This window comes from Mastigoproctus giganteus, chromosome 9, assembly GCF_048544385.1.
Source record: "Mastigoproctus giganteus isolate SK-2022 chromosome 9, ASM4854438v1, whole genome shotgun sequence".
Taxonomy (NCBI): Eukaryota; Metazoa; Arthropoda; class Arachnida; order Uropygi; family Thelyphonidae; genus Mastigoproctus; species Mastigoproctus giganteus.
In genome coordinates this window covers 63,373,358-63,386,718 of record NC_143583.1, presented here as the reverse complement: position 1 = coordinate 63,386,718, position 13,361 = coordinate 63,373,358, and the positions used below count along the sequence as shown (strand labels likewise).

The following is a 13,361-nucleotide window of genomic DNA, read 5'->3' as shown; positions in this document are numbered from 1 at the left end:
TCAATGATATACAGGAATTTTTCTAGCAGGGATAAGGAGGTGATTATTCCTTTGTATAAGGCATTGGTCAGGCCACACCTTGAGTACTGTATACAGGTCTGGAGGCCTCATTTCAAGAAGGATGTAGAGCTGCTGGAACGAGTACAGAGAAGGGCAACAAGATTAGTGAATGGAACAAAGTCTTGCTCTTACGAAGAAAGGCTTAAGTTTTGTAAATTACAGAGTCTGGAGACTAGGCATCGGCGAGGTGATCTGATAGAGGTGTATAAGTCTTTGAATGGCTTGACCATGCTCAATGCCGATGGAATTCTTCCTCTTGCTCAGAATAATCACCGGAGAGGGCATAAATTCAAATTGAGGAAGGACGGATGTCAGATAGATGTGGTGAAATTTGCCTTTAGCCAGCGGGCAGTTGGTTTGTGGAATAGACTTCCATCACTTGTTGTTGAAGTTGATAGCCTAAACAAATTTAAGGCTCAGCTGGACAGGTATTTCGAACGAACGGAGGGGTGAAATTGGAGTAGTGGTTGTGTTTTTTTTTTTTTTTTTTGGCTGATGCTGAATAAGCTTGCTTTCTTGCATCATATGCCTCTACTAATGCTAATACTAATGCTAATGCTAATAATCTTGTAATAACTGAGAGTAAAGTGGAGGAGAAATTGTGGAAGATAAACACAAGAAAGGCACCTGGGGTGGATGGAATCTATCCAGTTATATTAAAGGAGGTGGCAAAGGAAGTAAACAAACCCTTAGCCATAATTATGAGAGCTTCCCTTGACTCAGGGGAGGTACCTATGGAATGGAGATGCGCAAATGTGACCCCAATCCACAAAGGACGATCAAAGGGAGACTCAGGTAATTACAGACCTGTTGGTTTAACTTCTGTTCCAGGAAATTTAATGGAGGCACTGGTAAAAGAAGCTTTGCAGGATCATCTAGACAAGACTTCAGTTATAGCTCGGACACAGCATGGGTTTGTTAAGGGGAAGTCTTGTCTGACTAATTTGATTGGATACTATGATGCAGTCACAAAGGAACTGGATGCAAAGAATAACTTTGATATCATATATTTGGATCTTAGAAAAGCCTTTCATACTGTTGCACATGGAAGACTGCTGCACAAATAGAAGCAGTGTGGCATTGGAGGCAAATTGCTGCTATGGATAAAGGGATAGTTGAGTGAGAGAAGACAGAGAGTGGTAATCAATGGACACTGCTCTTCATGAACTAATGTTATTAGTGGAGTCCCTCAGGGTTTAGTATTGGGTCCATTGTTGTTTTTTGTATTTATAAATGATGTTGATGATGGTATATCAGGCTTAATGTCCAAGTTTGCAGACGATACAAAGGTTGGCAGGGTTGTTAATGACACTAATGATAGTACACTGCTGCAATAGGATCTAGAAAAGTTGAGCAGATGGGCTGATAGGTGGCAAATGAAGTTTATCATTGACAAATGTAAAGTACTACATATGGGAAGCGGTAATCCCAGAGTAACATATGAACTCTATGGTATCACGCTGACAGTGGGAGAGAATGAAAAGAACCTGGGGGTAATTGTGCAGGCAGATATGAAGTTTCTGAGCAGTGCAGACGGTCTGCAACAGTAGCTCATGGTGTCTTGTCAATGATATATACAAGAATTTTTCTAGCAGGGATAAGGAGGTGATTATCCCCTTGTATAAGGCAATGGTTGGGCCACAACTTGTGTACTGTATACAGGTCTGGAAGCCTCATTTTAAGAAGGACGTAGAGCTGTTGGATCGAGTACAGAGAAGGGCAAGAAGATTAGTGAATGGAACAATGGGTTGCTTTTATGAGGAAAGGCTTAAGTTTTGGAAATTACCATATCTGGATACTAGGCACCTGCGAGGTGATCTGATTGAGGTGTATAAAGCTTTGAATGGTTTGAGCATGCTAAATGCAGATGGGATTCTTCCACTTGCTCAGAATAATCGCCTGAGAGGGCATAAATTCAAATTGAGGAAAGTCGGTTGTAGGATAGATGTGCAGAAGTTTGCCTTTAGCCAGGGGGTGGTTGATTGGTGGAACAAACTTCCATCTGTCGTTGTAGAAGTCGGTAGCTTAAATAGGTTCAAGTCACAACTTGACAAACATTTGGAGCGAGTGGATGGGTAAAATTAGGGTTTTTTTTTTTTTTTTTTTTGGCTGATGCTATATAAGCCTTTGCTAATGACTGTTTGTTATTGTTTGTTATTTGGTTTTTAGGAGCATTAGCAACTAAGGCCATTTTGCTCTGGGAATATGAGGTGGTAATTTTCTGATCTTTCCGCATCCTCCATATTTAGTGGTGACGGGCTCGAACCCCGGTCTAATCAAGAAGTAAGTGCTACACACTGCTGCTCCTTCCCACCTGGCTATGGAGGCGCATTGCTAATGCTAATGCTAATTTGTATCGTTGCATGCTGTTTCATGAGAGAAAACTACAAATTCCCAACATGAGAAATAAATATTGAAATAATTTAACAAATTCACAAGCATGTGGATATAAGATAAAACTAAAAAATTGTGTTAAATATAACGCAATTACTTTTACAATGCAAAATTTTACAAATTAAAATTAGCATAAATTAATAAAACATTAACATGTGCACTGTTCTACAATATATACATCTGTGCTATATGAAATTTTAGTTATTTGTTCTTATACAAGCAGTATGTTATCAACTTCTCCAGTATAAGCAGCTCTGATCTGTGTGCCATTCTGGATGTTAGGCGTGAATCTAAACTTGTGAATCTAAAATTGAAACTCTAAACTTGTATAAGACGTATAGAACGAGAACAGCCTTGTGCAGGCGAAGTTTTCACTGCTCCTGGAATAGAGAAGTTTTTTCTGTTTTATTAGCTTAAATTGGCATATTAACTTATTTTCTAGAGTAACTTTATATTCCTAGTTACGATACTTAGTTTAAAGTTTAACTTAGATTGAGATTTTGTAGGTATTACTTAGTATCGGTAAGAGTATCAAATCTACGTGTTACAAGTTGCAGTTCCACTGAACGAGAAGTTTTTTAGCCATATTTAGCCGCTTTTTTGACCAATTATTGTATTAAATTATTTTCTATAAGTAGCTTATAGACCTAGTCAGGATCCTTAGTTTATTCTGAATTGAGACAGCGAGATTTGGAAGTTAATTAATACTTAAGCGTCCATAGATTTACCATTCGTAACTTGCCGCCATTGTTATATGATACAACGTTATATCCCGAACTAGATAGCGTAAGCTTAGTATAGTATAGTATATAATATAATATTGTCAATTAATCAGTAAAATCTATAATCTTGTTAAACTTCATTGTCAATTAAATTGTACTTTTTAACTAAATACATATAACGACTTAGATTATAAATGTAACATAATTAATTAATATATAACTTGATATGGAAGTTATATAAACAGAAATCAGAGATAACACTCGATACTGAAAAATATATATAGCATTATAACTGTGTTGGGATACAAGTTTAGAGTTATAATTTTGTACTGAAATTGAAATTTCATTGAAATTAAATCTAAATCATGACTCAGACCAGAGCAGCAAAGCAAAGGGCTCAAGCAAATGGCAGTGCTGTGGCTTGGGGGAGAACTAAGGGGGGCAGTTGTCCTCTGAATCACAGCCTTTTAAAATGCACTGCTTGCTTGATGTTTGTGGAGCAATCGGGTATGGGACATGATATTGCCATGGGGGATGTCTTTGTGTGTGCACGATGTAAGGAGTGTAAGGAAATCAGGCAACAACTCAGCATTGTTATGGGCCTATATGAGAGCTTGAAGGACAGGGTGGATGCCCTCGAAGGATCTAAATTGAAGGTCCCATCAAACTCTAAGCTGCCCACATCAACACCAGAGCTTGCACTTGGTCATCACGTAACACAGCAGCAACCCCCAAAGCAGAATGTGCTGGTCCCACAGGAACTAGTAGTTGTTGGTGACTCTATTGTGAGGGAAATGGGGAACATGCTTTGTAAAAAGGATAGGTGGAACAGGACCGGGGTATGTCTGCCGGGGCAAAGATTTATGATGTTGTAGAGCGGATATCATCTTTTAAGGGCACAAAAGGTGATATAGTTGTACATGTTGGCACTAATGATATTAAGATTAGGAGACCGGCAGAATTACTTAACAAGTACAGGTCACTGTAGAAAAAAAGCCATGAATTAGGGTTGAATTTGAAAGTGTCTACAATTCTGCCCAGACACGATAGGAGGGAGTATATGACGAGAGCCTTGTCGATCAATTCGGCCCTGGAAAGATTGTGCAAGGCTCAAGGGGTAGAATTTTTTTCAGCCTGGTCTGTACTTGTTAACAGGAGAGACTGCTTCTACAGGGATGGGATACACTTAAATAGAAACGGTGCAAGAATACTTGCTGATGCTATCGAGGCAGTGTTAGGTGGGTCGGAAAACTGCTAGCTTGGGGGGATACAAGGACTAATACATTAACAGTAGCCACTGGCAGATGTGAAAGTGATTCTTGCACTGCCTCTATTGGAATGAACAGGAGCCTGGAAAACAAGATGTAGGATATTTCAGAGACTGCTGGGGGTTATTGCGGTAGAAGTAAACACATGTGTTGTGTTAGGGTATCTAAGAATAGAAACAGGTGCATGTATACTTGCATGTACACCAATGCTAGGAGTTTAGTAAATAAATTTGATGAATTTGAGGTATTGCTCAAAACATCAAAGGCAGATATTGTTGCGATATCAGAGACATGGTGTCACACAGATATAAGGAATGCAGATCTGGAATTTGGGAAGCACAATGTGTACAGAAAGGATAGACAGGACAGGGAGGGAGGAGGAGTTATGCTATTAGTTAAGAAACACAAAAATCCAAGGAAGTCAAGCCAGTCAACATCGCTGGACAGTGCAGTGTTGAGTCAGTTTTTTGTGACATAAGCATTGGCAGATCAAAATTCAGAGTAGGAGTGTGCTATAGGCCTAATGACTCTGATGAGTATAATAAGAAACTGTACAGGGAAATAGAGTGGGCCAGTAAATCAGAGAGTCTTATAATGGGGGATTTTAATTTCCCAGATATTGACTGGAATTTGTGGGTTGATCACTCACACACTAGCAAGGCTTTTGTGGACTTATTGGATGATTGTTCGGGAGGCAACTAGAGTGAGTAATACTCTTGATCTGATTATCAGTAGTGATTCTTCATGCATTAAGAATCTGCAGATAAAGGAACCACTAGGTGGTAGTGATCACAGTGTGATGAAGTGCGATTTCCTCAAAGAGGTAACTACCATAAGGGGTAAAGGGAAGGGTTTTTTCTTTCGTAAAGGCGATTATGATGGTCTGAGACAATATTTAAATTCTATACAGTGGGACTAACTGATTATGTTACCATCAGCAAATTCAAAATGGGAAGTATTCAAAACACTTATCTTGGAAGCTACTAGGCTTTACATACCAACTAAGAAATATTGTTCAAGGTTTAGGCCTAAATGGATGTCAGATGAACTAATCAGACATATGACAGAGAAGAAAAATGCATGGGATACATATAAATTAATGGATCACATGGAAGCCTATGATAGATATATAAGCTGGTCTGTAACCAAGTCACAAAGGCGATTAGGCAGGCAAAGGCAGATGTAGTACTTTACATTTGTCAATGTTAAACTTCATTTGCCACATCTCAGCCCATCTGCTCAACCTTTCGAGATCCTGTTGCAGCAGCATAGCATCAGTAGAGTCCTTAACAACCCTGCCACCCTTTGTATCATCTGCAAACTTGGACTATTGAAGCTTGATATACCATCATCAATATCATTTATAAATACAGAATACAACAATGGACCCAACACTGAACCCTGAGGGACTCCAGCTAAACAAAGAAATAGTGTTTTAGTTGCATCTGATTTGACCTAATTTCCACATACACTGATGAGCCAAAACATTATGACCAGCCAGTTGTTATGCAAATTGAAGCAACTGCAGGTGAACTATGGCATGGGTTGGGACATGCTATAAAAAACACCTGATACTGAGCTCCTTTAATCAGTGTTACTCTTGTTCTTCAGATGGGAAAAAGAGCGGACTTAAGTGAGTTTGACAAAGACCAAATTGTAATGGCCAGAGCATATCCGAAACAGCATGGCTGGTGGGGTGCTCACTGTCAGCTGTGGTTTGTATTACCGTAAGTGGTCCGAGGAGGATGAGCCCATGAACCGCTAGCGAGGTGTTGGATAACCAAGGCTCATCGATGGTTGAGGTGAGTGAAGACTCTCCTGGATGATACGTGGCAACAGAAAGGCGACTGTGGTGCAACTCACTGGTAATTGGAATGCTGGTGACAGGAGTAATGTGTCACAACACACAGTACATGAGAAATCCTTGGCAAAGGATGCAAATAAAAACAGGAAAGAGTTCTTTACCTATGTAAACTCTAGAAGGAAGGGGATGAATCAGATTGGTCCACTGGATATTGATGGTTCAACAGTTGAGGGTACTGCTCAGGTGGCTAACAAACTAAATGAGTATTTTGCATCTACATTCACACATGACGAGTTATTCAGGAAGAGGAATGCCAGAGGTGAAGTAAACTTTGGCAGTGAACTAGTTGATTTTGTAATAACTGAGAGGAAAGTGGAGGAGAAATTGTTGAGGATAAAATAAACATAAAAAAGGCACCCGGGGTGGATGGGATCTATCCAGTTATATTAAAGAAGGCAGCAAAGGAAGTAAGCAAACCCTTAGCCATATTTATGAGAGCTTCTTTGGACTCAGGGGAGGTACCCATAGACTGGAAATGTGCAAATGTGACCCCAATTCACAAGGGAGGATCAAAGGCTGACACAAGTAATTATAGACCTGTGAGTTCAACTTCTGTTCCAGGAAAATTAATGGAGGCACTGGTTAAAGAAGCGCTGCAAGATCATCTAGACAAGACTTCAGTTATACCTCGGACAGCATGGTTTTGGTAACGGAGAGTCTTGCCTGACCAATTTGATTGGATATTATGATGTGGTCACAGAGGAACTGGATGCAGGGAATAACTTTGATATTATATATTTAGATCTTAGAAAGGCTTTTGATACTGTTGCACATGGAAGACTGCTTCACAAATTGGAGCAGTGTGGCATTGGAGGTAAATTGCTGCTATGAATAAAGGGATGGTTGAGGGGGAGAAGACAGAGAGTAGTAATCAATGGACACTGCTCATTGTGGACTAATGTTATTAGTGGAGTCCCTCAGGGTTCAGTGTTGGGTCCATTGTTGTATTCTGTATTTATAAATGATATTGATGATGGTATATCAAGCTTCAATAGTCCAAGTTTGCAGATGATACAAAGGGTGGCAGGGTTGTTAAGGACTCTACTGATGCTATGCTGCTGCAACAGGATCTCGAAAGGTTGAGCAGATGGGCTGAGATGTGGCAAATGAAGTTTAACATTGACAAATGTAAAGTACTACATATGGGAAACAGTAACCCCAGAGCAATGTATCAACTCTGTGGTACTACACTGACAGTGGTAGAGAATGAAAAGGACCTGGGGATAATTGAGCAGGCAGATATGAAGTTCTCTGAGCAGTGCAGACGAGCTGCAAGAGTAGCCCATGGTGGCTTGTCAATGATATACAGGAATTTTTCTATCAGGGATAAGGAGGTGATTATTCCCTTGTATAAGGCAATGGTCTGGCCACACCTTGAGTACTGTATACAGGTCTGGAGGCCTCATTTCAAGGAGGATGTAGAGCTGCTGGAATGAGTACAGAGAAGGGCAACAAGATTAGTGAATGGAACAAAGGGTTGCCCTTACGAAGAAAGGCTTAAGTTTTGCAAATTACAGTGTCTGGAGACTAGGCACTGGTGAGGTGATCTGATAGAGGTGTATAAAGCCCTGAATGGTTTGAACATGCTCAATGCCGATGAGATTCTTCCTCTTGCTCAGAATAATCACCTGAGAGGACATAAATTCAAATTGAGGAAAGACAGATGTAGGATAGATGTGCAGAAATTTGCCTTTAGCCAGCGGGTAGATGGTTGGTGGAACAGACTTCCATCCCTTGTTGTGGAAATTGATAGCCTAAATAAATTTAAGGCTCAGCTGGACAGGTATTTCGAACAAACAGAGGGGTGAAGTGGAAGGTTTTTTTTTTTTTTCTGGCTGATGCTGCATAAGCTTGCTTTCTTGCATCATATGCCTCTAGTAATGCTAATGCTAATAATTTAAAAATTATAAAAATGCATAAAGCAATAAAATAAAAAAAATTAAAAATAATAACAAATTTCAGACCTTTCCAAAGCCAAAGCTTTTTTCATCAGTGGAAAAAAATTACATTGCAACACAAAATAAATATTCCACAGGAGTACATGACACAAGTATTATAGTGGCAAAATGTGATTCTCATTACAACCATACCACACTACCAGAAGTGTACCTACATCCAGATAAATGCCAATGAACATCCCTTCCGAAAACCACAGATTCAAAGGTAGGATTCATAAACTGTCCTCAGTTGTGGTTCTTAACCAGATCTGTTAACAGGTAATATGAAGACTTTCAAGCCACTTCGGTCATAAAACTTATAAATACTGTCTATTATGATTGTTGGCAGTGTAAAAGTCAACAGAGTGGGTTATAAACTGTTATTGAGGATGATATATGCATTCTGGCTCTTTGAATCTATAGTTCTAAAGTGAAATGTTTTTGGCAGCCATCTAGGTACTTTAGTAGTAGAGTAAAATCGCAAGTGTTTCCACTGCAATAACTGTGTCATGTCTGTGGAATATTTATCATGTGTTACAGTACAAAATTGTTCGCAACATGTTCGAGAGGCAACCAAAGGGAGTAATACTCTTGATCTGATTATCAGCAGTGATTATTCATGTATTAAGAATTTGCAGATAAAGGAACCACTGGTTGACAGTGATCACAATGTACTGATGTGGGAATTACTTAAAGATGTGACTACCATCAAGGCTAAAAGGAAGAGCTTTTGCTTTCGTAAAGGTGACTACAGAGGTCTCAGACAGTTTTTAAATTCTGTACAGTGGGATCAGCTGATGATGTTACCAACGTTGAATTCTAAATGGGAAGCCTTCGGGGACTTCATTTTGGAGGCTACTAGGCTTTTCACTGCAACTAAGAAATACTATTCTAGTGTTAGGCCTAAATGGATGTCAGATGAATTAATGAGGCTTGTGGCAGAGAAGAAAAATGTATGGGATACGTATAAAGTATCAGGTGACAGGTATAAACTAGTCTGTAGTCAAGTCACAAAGGAGGTTAGGCAGGCAAAAGCAGATTACGAGAAATCTTTGGCAAAGGAGGCAAATAAAAACAGCAAAGAGTTCTTTACTTATGTAAACTCTGGAAGGAAAGGGATGAATCAGATTGGACCACTTAACATAGATGGGTTGACTATTGATGATCATGCTCAGGTAGCTGATAAACTGAATGAGTATTTTGCATTTACATTCACACATGAGGAGTTATTCAATGAGGGGAGTGTCAGACGTTTATCGAACTCTAACAGGGAGCTAAGTGATTTTGTAACAACTTAGAGCAAAGTGGAGGAGAAATTGTTGATGTTAAACATAAGGAAGGCACCTGGGGTGAACGGGATCTATCCAGCTATATTAAAGGAGGCAGCAAAGGAAGTAAGAAAACCCTTAGCCATAATTATGAGGGCTTCCTTGGACTTGGGGGAGGTCCCCATGGACTGGAGGTGTACAAATGTATCACCAATTCACAAAGGGGATTCAAAAGGTGACACAAGTAATTACAGACTTGTTAGTTTAACTTGTGTTGCGATAAAAATAATGGAATCACTGGTTAAAGAAGCATTGCAGGATCATCTTGACAAGACTGCAGTAATAGTTAACACAGCATGGGTTTGTTAAAGGGAGGCCTTGTCTGACGAATTTGATTGGATACTATGATGTAGTCACAAAGGAACTGAAAGCAAAAATAATTTTGATATCATATACTTGGATTTCAGGAAACATTTTGATACTGTTGTGCATGGAAGACTACTGTACAAACTGGAGCAGTATGGTATTAAGAGCAAGTTGCTACAATGGATAAAAGAGTGATTGAGTGGCAGACAAAGAGAGTGGTAATCAACAGATGCTGCTCTTCGTGGACTAATGTGATTAGTGGAGTCCCCCAGGGTTTGGTGTTGGGCCCACTGTTGTTTTTTTATATTTATCAATGATATTGATGAAGGTATATCAGCATAATGTCCAAGTTTGCAGATAATACAAAGGTTGGTAGGATTGTTAAAGACCGTAAAGACAGCATGCAACTCCAACTGGATCTAGATAAGTTGGGAAAATGGGCTGAGAAATGGCAACTGAAGTTTAACATTGACACTTGCAAAGTACTGCATATGGGTAGCAATAACTGAAGATAAATGTACGAAATGTGTGGTACTACACTCAGGGAAGTGGAAAGTGAAAAAGACCTGGGGGGGGGGTAATTGTATCTATCTTCCCTAAATACGTTATACATTCCATAATGGAACTCATCTTCACTAATTTCCGGGTGGCACCCCATTTCTGTTTGTTAGTTTGTTATTTGGTTTTTAGGAGCATTAGCAACTATGGCCATATTGCTCCAGGATATGCGGTGGTCATTCCCTGACCTTTCCGCATCCTCCGTATTTGGTGGTGACGGGCTCGAACCCGGGCTAATCAAGAAGCGTGTGCTACGCACTGCTGCTCCTTCCCACCTGGCTACGGAGGCGCCTCCCCATTTCTGTTAGCCCTATTATATTAGCATTAGTTGTCCTAACCATGGGTTCCAATTCAGTCATTTTATTGACAACACTCCTGATATTACTATAGAAACAGTTGAGACTAAGTAATAGTCTATAGTTTACTACCTAAAAACACCCCTTTGAGTTATTTAGGTTTGTATCCCAAGCTATATCTTTCCTCTCGTTTGGAACATTTCTACCCTCGGAGCACTTATCAACATCGGCTGTTGTGGCAAAAAAACAAGAATTCATGAAGCAAATGCAAGAATTACTTTGACCCAATTTCATCAGATAAACACAGATCTAAATTAGCCTTCTCTTCCCAGAACCCTTAGGGTATCCTCAATGATAATGGCAAAAATCCTTGCACTATTTTTGCTCAAATGAATACCATCTTTACAAAACAGATTCCTACTACCTACAAATGCTGGTCGCATTGATAAAAATTTCCCCCTACAGCCTTGCAGATTCCATCAAGTGTCGGGTTATGGGCTCACTGGTTAAAGAAGTAATTCATGCAGGAGAGAAGAATGCATTTATAGTTTCAGACACAGCATGGGTTTGTTAAGGGGAAATATTGTCTGACCAATTTGAGTGGATACTATGATGTGGTTACAAAGGAACTGGATGAGAAAAGTAATTTTGATATCCTATACTTAGATTTTAGAAAAGTTTTTTACACTGTTGCACTTTTATACTGTTAAAAGACTGCTGTACAAATTGGAGCAGTATGGTATTAAGGGTAAGTTGTTGATATGAATAATGGGATGGTTGAGTGTGAAAAGACAAAGAGTGGTAATCAATGGACACTGCTCTTCATGGATTAATGTTATTAGTGAAGTTACCCAGGGTTCAGTGTTTGCCCATTGCTGTTTTCTATATTTATCAATGATATTGATGAAGGTATATCAGACTTATTGTCCAAGTTTGCAGATCATACAAATGTTGGCAGTGTTGTTAATGAAAGCATGCTACTGCAACAGGATCTATAAAAGTTAGGCAGACGGGCTGAGAAGTGGCCACTGAAATTTAATATTGACCAAAGCAAAGAACAGCATGTGGGTAGCAGTAACCCCAGAAGACGGTAGTAACTGTGTGGTGCTACACTCAGGGTAATTGTGCAGTCAGATATGACATTAAGCAAGGCAGACAGGTTGCCAGGACAGCTCATGTAGTTTTGTCAATGATATACCTTATGCCTTATGAAAAGGGATAAAGGTGATTATCCCTTTTCATAAGGCGCCTCCATAGCCAGGTGGGCAGGAGCAGCAGTGCATAGCACACTCTTCTTGATTATATCGAGGTTCGAGCCCATGACCACCAAATACGGAGGATGCGGAAAGGTCAGGAAATGACCACCGCATATCCCCGGAGTGATATGGCCTTAGTTGCTAATGCTCCTAAAAACCAAATAACAACAACAACCTTTTCATAAGGCAATGGTCAGGCCACACATTGAATACTGCATACAGGTCTGGAAGCCTCATTATAGTAAGAATGTGGAGTTGCTGGAATGAGTGCAGTGAACAGAGATTGGTGAGGGGGAACAAAGGAGTGTTCTTACCAAGATAGGATTCAGTTCTTCAAATTGCAGCATCTAGGTACCTGTGAGGTGTTTAAGGTATCAATGAGGTATTTAAGACTTTGAATGGTATGTGCAAGCTCAATTCTGATGGGATTCTTCGATTACACATTCGAGGGGGTATAAATTCAAATTGAGGAAAGAAGGTTGCAGAATAGATGTGTGGAAATTTGTCTTTAGCCAGTGAGTGGTTGAGTGCTGAAACGAACTTCCATCTGTTATTGTGGAAGTTGATCACTTAAATAAATTGAAGGAAGAACTAGACAAACTTTTGGAGGGAATGGATAAGTGAAATGGAAAGGGTTTTTTTTTTTTTTTTTTGGCTGATGATTGTTTTCTTGCATCATATGTCACTAATGTTAGAATCAAAACTGATATACCCAAATGTATTGACATTTGTGTATATTAAAAGGCAGTGCGATCTGTCTCACTTATTTAAGTTTAGGATATCTATTGTCTGGGCCTTTTTTCTTTTTTTTTGATATATTTGAATTGAAATTTTTGAATTTGATGTTAAAATTGGCCTGAGTATTACCATTTAGATATTATAATTTCTAAATTAAAATTTTTTTAATCGACTGCTTTTTTTTTTTATTTATATATCAATGGGAAAGTCGTTCCCCGTCCTCAATTTAGTCTGAAAACAATCAATGTACTTCTACAAATGAAAACCAATTTCATTTAATAAAAAAAAAAACAACCACAACAGTTGTTTTTTTTTTGTTTTTTTTTTAGCATGAGCAGAGGTGACACAAACTTCCTTCATACAGCTGTTTTGTTTCTGTATGTTTAGCTCTGCACAGCTAAACATACAGAAAAATAGCATCACATACAACCATTGTGTTTGTCATGCTTTTTTCTTCAAATAAAATCAGTTTAAGTTCATTTCAAAAATAAGCCAGTGAAAAAAAAGGAACACATGACAATGAGCTTAAACCTAAAAATAAGAGATAAATCCTGATGCTTTTTAACAGAAACATCCAGTCAGGAGCGAGCCGTCCTGAGGGTGCAAAGGGTGCACTGCACCCAGGCGGCAATGT

At 39.2% G+C, this 13,361-nt stretch overlaps 1 protein-coding gene across 1 annotated transcript in view; it reads right to left on the bottom strand.

The window, feature by feature from the left end:
* mgl (low-density lipoprotein receptor-related protein megalin) overlaps positions 1-13,361 on the bottom strand; it is a 1,043,262-nt gene that overhangs the window by 630,538 nt on the left and 399,363 nt on the right. The window lies entirely within an intron of this gene.